Source organism: Vicugna pacos, chromosome 6 (assembly GCF_048564905.1).
Source record: "Vicugna pacos chromosome 6, VicPac4, whole genome shotgun sequence".
Lineage (NCBI taxonomy): Eukaryota > Metazoa > Chordata > Mammalia > Artiodactyla > Camelidae > Vicugna > Vicugna pacos.
Window position 1 is genome coordinate 791,040 of NC_132992.1, and position 14,055 is coordinate 805,094.

Consider the following 14,055-nt stretch of genomic DNA (forward strand, 5'->3'; position numbering starts at 1 on the left):
TGAAAGTCAGAATAACTCCAAGTTTTTTGACCCAAGCAGCTGGAAGGATTAAGTTTTCACTAACTGAATGGGGGAGGCTGAGAAAGAACCAGTTTGGTGGGTAGGAGGACCAAGATCTCAGTTTTTACACATGTAGGTTTTAAGATACCAGATTTCCAAGTGAAGATGTCAAATCAGCAGAAGATTGTAAGAGTCCAGAGTTGGAGAGAAAAAGTCTAGCGGGAGACAGATATGTGGGAATCATGGATCACACAGGCGGTAGAGGAAGACATGAAACCCAGGTACTCAAACATTAAGATAACCTGGCATTAACCATAGAAGTTGTCCTTGAGAGCCTGCCTACTAGGTGTGGACATCAGTCCTATTTCCCGACCACTCGAGTTTTAAAAAGGAACTTACAAATGAATTCGTGCAAGACACTGCCTCCAAGGGGTGGGATCAGAGCTGGAGTGGAAGAATGGGATGGTGCAAGCTACTCCCTACGGCAGAATGTGTGTGTGTGTGTGTGTGTGTACACATGTGTGTGTGAGCAAGGGGATGAGTTATACCTGGCTTAAGAAAAACAGCTAGTAAGTCTAGAAGCTGAAACACGAAAGAACATCCAGATCTGGTAGAGGGAACAGGGGAAACACTGTGTACTGTAAGACATATCCGCATAATGCCACTTCCCACCATCCTTTCATCAGGAACTCAGTTGGAAAGGGGGGAATTATGTAGAAACATGAGATGTACACAAACTTTCTGACTATGTAACACTGAATATCTCCATATGTAGCAAGTTAATGATATTTATATCTGCTTCAAGTTTAATAACAAGTTCACAACAGAGGGAAAATAAAATATTGAGGACTGGCAGAAGTATCATAGAAGACCTTTCAATGCTCAGAATGGAAGCAAAAGCAGCTTCACCCCACAAAGAATGTCATTAAGGGTCAAAAATGTTTATATTTGCTTAAGAAATTGAGAGTTACAACTTCCTGCTTTAAAGAATTAACTTTAAGGCAGATAACATACTATAAGCAACGTCTATACTGGAGCTTTCTTAAAGATATTTTTGGTTCCTGCTTTTTCTGATGTACTCCAGAAACTCTGCAAAGAAAACCTTCTATTCAAAGGCTTAAAGGAATAAAACAAGAAATAACACTGCATTCTTTTCAGTGTTCTCTGTACTGAAAGTCAATTGCAAATGCAGCACCCTGCCACAGGTCCACATTTTTAACAATAAAGACCTTTGCGCAATTTTTCAATTGCTATGTGACTTTGGGTCAGTCTCTCACTAAGAAGCAGAATGGAGTACCAGAAAATGACACATCAGGTCTAAAACTACAGATGTGGGAGATGAACCTACACCAGGAAACAGCTAAGTGGGAGGGTAAGGTTTACCTTTGAAGTTACCGTAAGTGCAGCTACACCTGCTCCCTGCTTCCCCTGTGAAGTGAAGAGCTAGTCTTTTCCAGAAAAGCTCTCATTCTGAGAACTGTCTTCTTTAAAATATTCGGAGATTCTCTTTTAAGGTTCTTTCACTTTTAAGCCTTTCCCCAACTCTACATCCTATAACAAGTGTAAAAATTATCCTATAGCCTATTGTTACAGAACATACTCTACAAAAGCTGAGGTTTCCCGGGGTTTGGATCCCAGAACTCTGCTACCAGATAATCCTAAAGCCTTCCTTCCATAACTGACTCTTCTGCCAATTCCCAGCTGCGGGCAAATTCGGCTTCTCAGACCAGGTAACTTTCTAACTCTGCCTACGAACACTCTGCTGCCAGTAAAGGAACTCTCAGACCGAAAGTACACAAAGCCCCTAGTGAGGGTTGCCTCCTTCAATCAATCAAGATGCCATCACCAAGCAAATATTTAAACCTACTGCAAAACTTCTGAAGACATCTTACCAACAATATAGTTTCTATAGATGCCTACTATTTGCTCTGGAACAGTGATTTCCAATGGAGGGAACATAGGACTCCATGACCCAAGCAATTTTTTAAAACTGCACATAACCGTCCCTCTTCACGTGAGGATTCAGGCATGCCCGTCTTAGAGGCCTAGGTGTAACAGAATGACAGCACCTCTAGGAGTAGGGTGCAAAGCAGCGACGTAGACTTTTAGTGAAAGGGGGTGATGTAATACGCCCCATCACCCACTTACCTCCCATCACAGGACAGTCATCTCAGATCAAGAACAAACACTTTGGAAAACAGAGGTTGTTTATGTTTTTATGGTTTTCTGGTGGAAATAATGCCCTGAGTCATGTGAAGTTGTGGCTGCAAAATTGAACAGGGGACCATTTTCACATTCAGGACACAAATAGCCCCCGGGTGGTCACCGTATCTGCTCTCCCCTTTGCCTGTTCACCCCAAGAGCTGCAGGACTCTCCTGCTTGCAATGACACCCACCACTTCTCACAAATTCCTGCCAAGATCATGTCAGCAGCTGGTGGTGTCAAAGTCACCATTTGTACTGCTCTGAAGTCCCTCCATTACTTTATATCCCTTCTATTTTCTCTGTTGTCTTCCTAGCTACACTTACATTCAGAAGCTGGTTACCGCACTAACGTTGCCTCTGTAATCAGTCCAGGATATAGGAAGTAGAGATTCAACTGTAACCAGTCCCAGAATACTTGTCATGCCACTCTAGTGTCCCAACAAAACACTCTGGCATCCCTCATCTCACCCAAAGAACCACCGCATTACTTAGGGGTTGTAAAAGTAGAGGGATTTCTCTACTGGGAAACACTGTTGCTTGTGGTAGAGTTGTGATATCAGTTTTTGTAACTAGTTACAGGCAAAAATACATGTTCCGCAAATTTTCTTCAAGCGTTTGGAATTTAAACTTTTATTAGATACAGAGCCGGCAGACTAACTGTAATCTATGAACATATGGTCATATTACCAAATAATGTTTATGTCTGCCTTACAGACATGTAAGAACTTGAATTACACCTGCAGCCTGTAGGCCTTTAGAATTGGATATGAAGTATCCTGTGAGATAAAAAACCTCCTATCCAGTCACAGAACACCTTACAGACAACATCACATTAATGCCACTGAATATATTAGTATAGTCCATGTATGGTTAAGTTACATCTCCAATTTCTCAGAGCTTGAAAGGAGAAGTCCAGAAAAGCAGGAAAAGCCCAATTACCAAAACAGCTCAAAAGTTGAAGCACACTCCTGCACCTCCCAGAGCGGAGGGCGGAGGGGGCATTGCACACCACCCTGTCCTTCCCCAGGACGTGCATGTGGGGAAGCAGGCAGGAGTGGGTGGCTGGGACTCGGAGGTGGAGAGGTGATGAAAGCAAGAGTGAAACTGCTCTGGTCCTAGAACAGCAGAGCTGTGAAAGATCGGCTTCAGTTCAACCCGCTCCCTCTCCCACTTTCCCTCCCACCTACGTGACAAACAGAGCAGAGTCAGGCCCTTTCTGACCATGACGGTGACTACTAGCAGGAAAGGGACCAGGATAAAAGCATGTCCTATAAAAGATCAGTCTGACTTTAAAGACTATGTTATAAACAATGAACAGCACTGTCAGAGTGGGACAACTCTGAGGCGATCATATAGGGAGGAGGCAGCTGAGGATCCATTTCCAGCACTTCCATGTCTTTTTTCACTCCTATTTCTGACCTTTCCTTTGCCACTTTTTGTAGCACTGCCATCACTGGCAGGTAAAGGGGCAGCAATGTGACTTGGCCGTTTGGCTGATGGGGCTACACTTCCCAGCACTGGAATGAAAAGGCACTGGAAGAGGATCACCTGGAAGGTATGAACCGCGGTCCTGGAGTGTGCCAAACACTACCCAGGTGACCCTGGGTTAGGCTGTTAGTCTCTCTGGGCTTCCGGCTGTTTACTTATAACAGAAGGTTTTGTCATTGCACAAATATATCCAATATGAAATGTAACGTGAAAGTCAAACATAATGACATCTCACCTGCTTGCCTCAGGGAACTGTACAAGCATTGAACACAATGTGAATGTAAACACAGTTAAGAAAACTGTTGAGGTAAAGCGCTAAAGTGAACATGGAGATAAAGTTTTATGGATTTTCTTGGCTTTCTTTTTTAATTGCAACACTGAATTAATACTTATTAGCTATACTCCACACCACCACCCCTGCAAATAAATAAAGTAGGTAAGCACTGCCTGGATGCCTGCTATTGCCCCATGCTAAGCAGGATGTGGGGTATAAAGAAGCCTGAACAAGGGAGTCTTCTTCAGTTATGAGCTAAGTGATGAGACACATTGGAAACCACCCGGGAATGGTACCAAGTCAGTACTCTAAGCCAAGATTACAGGCTACCGATCATAAACAGTGCAGGAATACAAAGAGGAGCTAGAAGTATTTGGAGTAAATAGGGAAGACTCTATGAAGGGGATGGGGCTCCAACTAGTTCTCAGGGCAATTCTAAGCTGTTTTAACTGAGGAATGGATAGGAAAGGGCTGGTGACTCCTGGCTTTTAATAAGGCACAGGTTACCCTAGGATGCTAAGTCACATAATGATTGGAACACATAAGGTAAGGCCAAAGTGCTGGAGGGTCGAGACTACCTGGCTGAGATCTGGTTGTGGTAAGTCTTTGACTTGACTCTAGATGTTGGAGCGTCAAAACTGTAGGTTGACTGAAAGGGGGGAAAAGAATATCCAAGAATTCAACAGAAGGTAAAATTCATATATCAGGTATGAAAGCTCTTCATCAGAGTATCAGCAATCAGAATAGACACTTGAAACCAAAAACATACAGTACCAGAAGCTGACAAAATGTGGAGGGTGGTGAGAGAAAGATGAATCAAAGACCATTCCAAGCCTTTGGGTATTGAAGACCGGAAGAATGATTATCCCACTGAATAAGTGGAGATGCTGCAAGAAAAAGATTATGAAATCAGCTTTAGACATGTTGAATCTGACATATGAGCTAAGAGTAGGTGTTCTCCAAGAAGCTCAAAATTCAAAACTGAAGCACAGATCTAGAGTACAGGCTTAAGATGCAGATGGACAAGACATGATAAATCTCCTAGAAGAAAACATAGGCAAAACATAATCTGACATAAATTTTAGCAATGTTCTCCTAGGGCAATCTACCCAGGCAATGAAAATAAGAGAAAAAATAAACAAATTGGACGTAATTAAGCTCATAATTTTCCTCACAGCAAAGGCAACCATAAATAAAACAAAACATCAACCTACGAATGGGAGAAAATATTTGCAAATGATACGAGTAACAAAGGCTTAATTTTCAGAATATATAAACAGCTCATACAACTTAATAACAAAAAAACAAACAACTCAATCCAAAAATAGGCAGAAGACTTAAGCATTTCTCCAATGAAGACACAAATGGCCAATAGACACATGAAAAAATGCTCAGTATCACTAATAAACAGAGAAATGCAAATCAAAACTACAATGAGGTAACAGCTCACACCAGTCAGAATAACCATCACTGAGAATTTCATGAATGATAAATGCTAGAGAGGCTGAAGAGGGTAGGATACCCTCTTATACTGCTGGTGGGAATCCAGTTTGGTGTAGTCATTAAGGAAAGCATGGAAATCCCTCAAAAAACTAAAAGTAGACTTACCCTATGACCCAGCAATCCCACTTCTGGGTATATAACTGGAAGGAACTTCAATGTGAAAAGATACCTGCACCCCAGTATTCATAGGACCACTGTATACAATAGCCAAGATATGGAGGCAAACTAAATGTAGCAACAGATGACTGGATAAAGAAGTTGTGGTATATTTATACACTAGAATACTACTCGACCATGAAAAGGACAAAATAAAACCATTTCCAGCAACATGGATGGAGCTAGAGATCGTCATTCTAAGTGAAAGCAGCCAGACACAGAAAAATACCAAATGATACCACTCATATGTGCAATCTAAAAAAAGAGAGAAAAAGACACTGTGAACTCATCTACAAAACAGAAACAGACTTGCAGACTTAGTAAACAATCTTAAGGTTATCAGGGAAAGGGGTTGGGACAGGATAAATCTGGGAGATTTACAAATGTTAGCCAATATATATAAAAATAGATTTTAAATAAAGTTTCTTCTGTATAGCACAGAAACCTATTTTCATTATCCAGCAATAACCTGTAATGAAAAAGCCGATACAGCCACCAACAGAGGAAGCAAGAGAAGAAAGAAGAGTTAGTTATGCTGGGCTAGAGCCCACTTCTAAAGTCCTTGTCAGCCACTGAGGCTGCCCCGAGTACACTGAGCCCTCCTCCCAGGGACAGGCTGACATGACATGTGTCCTGCAAACCTGGGGCAGCAGAGGCCGACACCAGGTCTGGCCCTGGGGGAGATGGGAGCAAGTCCACCTGCTCCCCCTGGGGCAGGACCCCTCCCCGCAGCACCCACCTCCTGACTGCACCGCGCCTACCTCTCAGGAACCCACTGATTTAAAACAAGTGATCCACGAACCTGGGGCAGTGGCAGGGAGATGCGCAGCGACCTGGCAAGCTGGTCGATTTGCCCTCATCTCCCCCACAGCCTGTCCAGGGCTTGGCCTCTGCTGCTCCAGGCACGGTCCCCAGGTCAGCCTGCTCCCAGGAGGAGGGCGCGATGTGGTCGAAGGCAGTGGCTGGCTATGGGGTCTGCCCATGAGTGCCTGTGGATTTGCTTCAAACTCCCCAGAGCATGGCCTGAGCTTGGCCTCTGCTGCCCCACGTTCGTGGAACTCATGTTACAGTTCTGCCTGCTCCTGGAAGGCGGGTGCTCTGCTATCAGGGAAAGGCGGCGGCTGCGATGGCGGGATTGGGGCTGCCTTATGAGAGCGCAGGGGTTGCAAACATTTCCCGCTGCTGCTGCAGCCATCCCAGCACACTGATCGCACTGCGCCCACCTCCGAGGAGCAGCCTGACCTGTAACCTGAGTCACAAGAACCGTGGGATTTAGACGCCGCCCCCAATGTCTGGCCGCGGGGAAGATGGGAGCAAATCCAGGGGCTCTCATGGGGCAGCACCCATTCCATCCGAGGCCCACTCACAGCACCGCACCCGCCTCCCAGGAGCAGGCCATGGTCTGAGGGTCAGTCGGAGATGCTCCGGAGCCGTCCAGCGCCCTCCCACCTCCCGGAGCTGAACCTGCTCTCCTAAACACGGGTATAAGCGGCGGCAAAAACGGGGCGTTCAGGAACTAGTAGTGGCGGGGTTACCACGAACTACAGCGGCGGCGGGGACCTGCCTCAGGGTCCTAACGGGACGAGCGGCCGGGACCTCACCTCCGCACCCCTCCCTGGGCGCCTCCCCAGCCGCACAGCCCAGGCGTCACCCGCCGGCTCCCCGAGCAGCGCGCCCCCACCAGCGCCCTCTTAACTGTCCGGCAGCGGCAGCCGAGCCGCGGGCAAGCGGCGGCCCAGGCCCCAGGCCGTGTTCCTCTTCCAGGAGCTGGTCCAGGAGCAACCGGCTGCCGCCAGCTTCCACGCGTTCCGGGCGGGTTCCGGCGTCCGCGAGTCTGTCCGTCTGCGCGTGCGCGCCCCTCCTCCTCCCGCCCGCAGCGCAAACTGCTCGGGTGGGTCTCCTGCTTTACCGGCCCTGGACACTGGGGCCGGGAGGAGCCAGGTGGGGCCCCTCCTGCTTGTCCCACCGGGTCTCCATCCCCAGAGCCCTCACCCCGCCACCGACTGGGTCCTGGCACTGAACTAGAACCACGACTGCTTTGGGCCAGGCCACACCCCGCCAGCCCCAATTCTCCTTCTCACCTTCCCCTCCCTGTTACTACCCTCCCACCCCTGGCCAGGCCCAGTCTCCCACCAGACCTTGAAGACAGGGCTCCTTCTCCTCACACCGAGGTCCCTGCCCTGAAACTCCATCCTGCTAGGTCCTAACCTATGGCCCCTACAGCCACAAGCTTACCCCTCATGCCTCAGCACAGGACCCCCAACATCCTGAAATTGTCACCTTCACCTCTCAGCCAGGTCAGTTCCACTCTGAGCGGGCCCCACACCCCTCAACCTGTACCCCATCACCATGGGATCCCCTTCACTCTGAGTGCACCCCTGCCCTGAGCTGACTCCCTCACCCCTCACCCTGTGGTTGGGGTGGGGAAATACGGGCTCCAGTAATGATGACTACTGCCACCAGTGGGGGATCCAGCCTAGTGTGCACCTTCATAGTTAATGTCTGAGGCTACAGGGCGAGGCAGGCTGGGCTGAAGGCGGTTCCAATTCCTGCCTTGGCACCCTCATCTCCGCACCCTGTGCCTCAACTTACCCGATGGATCAGGTTGATCCCAGGCTGTCAGCCACTGGCCTTGGGTCTTGGGTGGTTGATGGTCCTGATGGTGATCTGGACCCCTAGGGCGGAGGCACTAGGCACGCGGACCTTTGGGTTGGGGGAGTTCAGAGGGTGCACTTGAGCCCAGGGGTAGACAGCAGATGATGGGCTGTGTGCATGGGGCTGTATGCGTTGCCTGGGCTCAGCCCAGGTGGGTGCAGGGACCTTGTTCATTCACACCAGGCCAGAGGGAAGAGGGACGGGAGCTTTTAAAGCGTCAAAGTGAGGAATCCAAGGCTTTAGAGCAAAGTAGGAAGGTGCACTGGCCTGGCCACCATGGATCTCACCGCGCCTCTGATCCCTTGCATCAAGGGAGACTGGCAGTTGACTGGCAAATGAGACATCCCCTGCTGTGGTATAGTTTCCAGGCAATTGAAGGGATTGTGAAAGGTAATTTTAATCCAATAATTGTCAGTTTCTCTGCGGGAGATCAGGTCCAAAGTCATGGTGAATCTGGCAGGGATCCTGCCTGAACTCCAGCCTGGGACAGTGGAGGAACCACCCAGGAATCATCATCTTTGCTCTCACCAAAAGGCACTGTAATAGAGAAGAACAAATCTGACTCCATATTGGATCTGTTCATTTTCCTTTTACCCTCTGCCGTGTTTTCTAGGCTTAGTCTTGCTATCTCTGCACCTTTTGTAAAACAATGTTGCCTTTAGCCTGAAATAAAGAGGAGAGCATATTCTCAAAACTCTGACCTTTAAGGATATTAACACTTTTGCACTCCTATAAAGATAACAAGTTGCATAATAGAAAAAGTTTGTTTTGTTGCATGTTTTACAGGAACACCATGATCTGACCCACGTGGAAAGCTGCCAAGGATTCCAAGAGCAAAGAAATCCTACACCAAGAAGTTTGCAACAACCAACCACAGCCCCTCCCGTATTTACTAGAAAAGGAGCCTGAAGTCTGACTTGGGGAAGATGGTTCTCCAAGATATTAGTCTGCCATTATCTTGGTCTGCAGCTGTCTACTTAGACCAGGTCATAGTGCCTCTGTAAAACCTCTAACAAAAGTTATTTTCTATTCTGCAACTTGTTTGTTGTCTCTATATAAGTGCAAAAGTGTTTGTATCCTTAAAGATCAGAGCCTTGAAAATAGGCTCTCCTGTATATTTCAGGCTAAAGGCAACATTGTTTTATAATATGTGCTGAGCTAGTAAGACTGAGCCTAGAAAAGAGGGCACAGGGTTAATGCCAAAAGGACAGAATTTCTATGGAGTCTTATTTTTTTCTTTTCTATTATACTATATTCTATTTTTGTTTTAATTTTATAAGAATAAAGTTTAGCCTTTTCCCATTTTAAATTGTGCAATTTTAAGGAGCATTAAGTGCATTCAGAATGCTGTGGGACTAACACCACTGGTTTAGACAATTGCCTTCCTCAAACTAAAAGCTTGAATCCAAAGCCCACCCCACATCCTACCTCCCCCAGCCCATGAGAAGCCCTAATTCCCTTTCTCTCTCTATGTCTTTACCTATCCTGGAGGTTCCCTATCAATGAAATCATATAAAAGGTGGCTTTTTTTTTCTCTCTGCCCACATATCTTAAGTAGGGACGGGTGAATTTTTTGTTTGTTTGTTTTCATGTGAATTAGCATTTTTGTATTTTGAGAGGAAAATCCAGATGGATTAAAGATGAGACGTACCAAATGAAGCCCTTTTGGTAACTCTGTGCATAATCTCGGGGTAGGCACTGCTCTTCTAAGTGTGAAACCAGGGCCAGAAGGGAGATGCTTAGCTCTTCTTGTGGCAAAATAAAACCAAACTAAAGCAGAAAACAAAGGCCAAGAAAGACAGCTGGAAAGACAAACCACAGCCTGGAGAAAGCTTTCCTCATGACCCAAGGTCGGAGAAAAGCTTCACATCCCTGTGTTCCAAAAACCTCTTGAAGCCTAGTGTTCTGAAAAGAAACAAAACACACACAGGCGGTTCCAACGAGAGGCGGTGCAGGTGGCCAGTGTCTGCTAGAAATGCTCGACCTTTAATGTGAGGACATAGGCAGACGGACAGACTGCAGAGACAGCATTGGCCACCATCACCCTGGCAGGTCTTTAGCCCGGTGACAACCAGCCCTGGTGACAACGTGAGCAGGCAGAGGCCCCAGGAAGTCCCCTGGAGGGAAGAGCAAATGGACGCTCCTCTCCGGCAAAACAAGGTGCAGGATACATCAAAGTGCCACAGGTGCATCCCTTCCCTAGCAGTGCTGAGCCTTAGAGAAGATCCCACCAAAGTGCTTGCACAATTTTCAAAGATAATTTTTCTTCAGTAACATGAATTCAAAATAACCAATATGTCATCAAGGGATTTTCAGGAGTGACCTACCCTGGGCCCGAACAATACACACACATAAATACACACATATACACATAAATATATACACACATACATACAGGAAAAGAGACAGACAGACTGAAACACAGAGAAGCAGGGGAGACAGAGAAACAGAGAGGAAGAGACAAGACAGAGAGAAACACACTGAGAGACAGAGACAGAGAGAAGGAACACTGGAGCTGGGAAGGAGTGGAACTCACGCACATTTTTACAAGTCAGTCTGCATGTCAGAACCTGGTGTCAAAGTCCATCCACCCTCCAGGGGAGGGTGTGGGGATCCCATAAGGGTGTGGGAACAGAAGGCAAAAAATAGGAAGCCATTGAGGGGCAGCCCACCACAGAGGCCGAGATGGGACACTGGGCCTGTATGTCAACATGACAGAATGACCTAGGAGGTTGTATGCCAGAGCGGACGATGTCAGAGTTGTATTTAATTTCAGTCTCACGACTGTGAGCGGGGAAGCAAGCAGCAAGGAAAGTGACTTTCTCCAGACCCCAGGGCCTACCCCAGCCTGTGTGGCATGTGCTCTGCGCTCTGCCAGCCCTCTGTGGGGTCCTTCCTTTGCTGAGTTTGTGCACGAGCTCCCTGTGATGCCAGCCCATGGGGGTGACAGGTGCAGTAGGTGTTTCTATGTCTAGAGACAGGATGGCTTCTCTAGGAAGCAGAGGCCAGAATGATCCCCACTGTGCTGATGGGGGATTGGGGAGACCCTGAGAGGCACGTGGCTTCTCCAGGGTGGTAGCACTGCTGAGTGGGGGGAGCCATGTCTCAACCCAGCTGTGTCTTCAGAGCTGCGGCACTGGCTGCATCCAGGCCTCCCCAGGGCTATGAGGGGGGCTGAGTTTGTGTCACTGTGTGTGGACATGGCATGGAGTGAGAAATGAGAGATTGGCAGCCCAGAAAGGCCCTTGAGGAGCTTTGTGTCAGGAGGAAGCTTGGATACGTGGACCCCAGGAAGTGACCTCATTTCCCTGGCAATAGAGCCCAACAGAACTTGGAACCGAAGTCACCAGGCACCCACTCTGTAGAGAAGTCCCTACTCAGCTCACCTGGTTGGAGACAGAGGCATGTTCTGCTGCATCCCATTATCCTGAGGCCGCAGCCCCCGGAAAGCCCGCAGCGAGGGGCTCTACCAACGCTGCCGGCGCTGGGTCAGGTCTCACCCAACGGGCCTCTGGCCTTTTGGCCAGAGAGACCCAAAGGTAACATAGGGAGGCCCAGGGCAGGCACGCTCAGGCCGGGCCACCACTCAGATCCCACCCAGGTAGCCCCACGGCCCCGTCCTGGCTGGTGGAGGTGGAGCAGTGATGTTGGGGATGGGTTTCTGCTTCAGGCAAGAGCAGGTCAGAGGCCTGGGGGGCCGGTCGCATAGACAGCCCAGGTCAAAGCTGGCTGGCTGCGAGGTGGAGAGCCGGGGCAGTGTACTGCTGCCCAAGGTGGAGCCCATGCATTCTGGGTATGTATTTTCCGTCCCGGGTGTCTGAGCTGAACAAAGTCCCAGTCTGATCTGGCAGCAGAGGTTCGTGTGGACAGAATCAGGAGTATTCCTGGCCAGGCAGGGCTCTGAGACTTCCAGGCCGGGTCAGCTGCTGGTCACTGTCATTGCAGAGCCAGATATCACATATTGAACAGAAGCTGATGAATAAGAACACCAACGCCCCCTCCCCAAGTGAAGGGCTGGTGTGCCACTCTTCTGAGGGCCAGCGCAGGATCCAAGTGGGTCTGGATATGGAGGGGTCCCCACCACCATGGCCCACAAATCAGTGTTGTAGGCCTCCGACCCATACCTCACCCACGGCTCTCCCCAGGGACCTGCCTGGGGCTGACGAGTTGCTCAGCACAACCGGCTCTGAAATGGAGCACTGTGCCCACCTCAATGCAAGTCAGGTGGAGGACCAGGAGCCCCCGAAACAGATCCCGAATGTCAGAAAGGCAGGGCTGGTGCATGTGTGTAGGTGAAGGAGGAGCGAGGGCTGGGCCACACAGGGAGGAGTCCCCAGAGGCTACTGTTGGGACCAGAGCAAAGAATAGCCTCCGACCACCTCTCTGGAAAAATTCAGTCACAGAATACATCCTGTGAGCACTTTCTGGGTGGGAGCTGTCTGGAAAGCTCTGGGAAGGTTTCTGTCCTTGAAGAGGCACATGGAAAGGGAGGCAGGTGGGTCAATTTTTCCTCTCCCACAGCATGAGCTCTTCTACAAGACTTAAAACTCTCTCTACATCCAATAGTTACAGAGGAGGCAGGGGCAGGGGAAGATATCAGACACCAAAAATAGGACGATCTGGATCCAGCAAGAGACCCCGAGCTTCCCTCCTGCCGCTCCTGCAGCTCCTCCTGAACCTGCATCTGCAGCTGGACTGCTGGGCAACAGAGAACCATTTCAGGCATCACCACCACCTGGGGCAGAGCCCCTCTGCACCCACCCACACCTTCTTCTCCAAAATGTTCTCCAAAATCCCATCATCAGTCCCCTTCCCCTCTCAAACTTCACGTCACTTCCGCTGGAGATGTTTTTGTTTCATTTTCTTTAGTTTCCTTTGCTTGTTTCACATCATTTATGACATCGTTTATTTTTCTTTTCAGAGTTTCATGTAATAAAATATAGAGTTTTTCCCTATTAAATTGTGCAATTCAGGAGCATTAGGGGCATTCACAATGTTGTGCGATCATCACTACCATCTAGTTTCACACTATTTATTTCCCCAAAGTGAAACCTTGGATCCAGAGTGCGCACTCCCCTCCCTCCTCACCCAGCCCCTGACAACCCCAAGTCCTCTTTCTCTCTGTATGTCTTTACCTCTACTGGGTGTTCCCTGCCAATGAAATTTTAAAAAAGGGTTTTTTCCTCCCTGCCCACATGTTTTAAGCTGGGACTGAGGATTTTTGTTTGTTTTCACTTGAAACAGCATTTCTATTATTTTCAGGGGATATCCAGGGGGATTAAAGATGTGATGCACAAAATGAAGCCCTTTTAGTAACTCTGTGCATAATCTCAGGGTAGACACTGCTGTTCCCCCAGTGACAGCACAGCCAGAAGACACAAGGGAGATGCTTAGCTCTTCCTGTGGCAGAAACAAAACCAAACGAATCAAAAAAATTAGTAAAAGCCCAGAAAAATTGCTTGAAAGACAAACCACAACCTGGAAAATACATTCCTCATAACCCAAGGTTGGAGAAATGTTTCCCATCCCTGTAGTCCAGAATCCTTTCGAAACCCAGTGTTCTAAACAGAAACAGAACAGGCATGGGCAGTTCCAATGAGAGGCAATGCAGGTGGCCTGTGTGTGTTAGAGATTCTTGACCTCTCAGGTGAGAACACAGGCAGACGGAAACACTGCAGGGACAGCACCGGTCACCATCACACTGGCGGGTCTTTAGTCAGGTGACAACCAGCCCTGGTGACAATGTAAGCAGGCAGAGGCTCCAGCAGATCCCC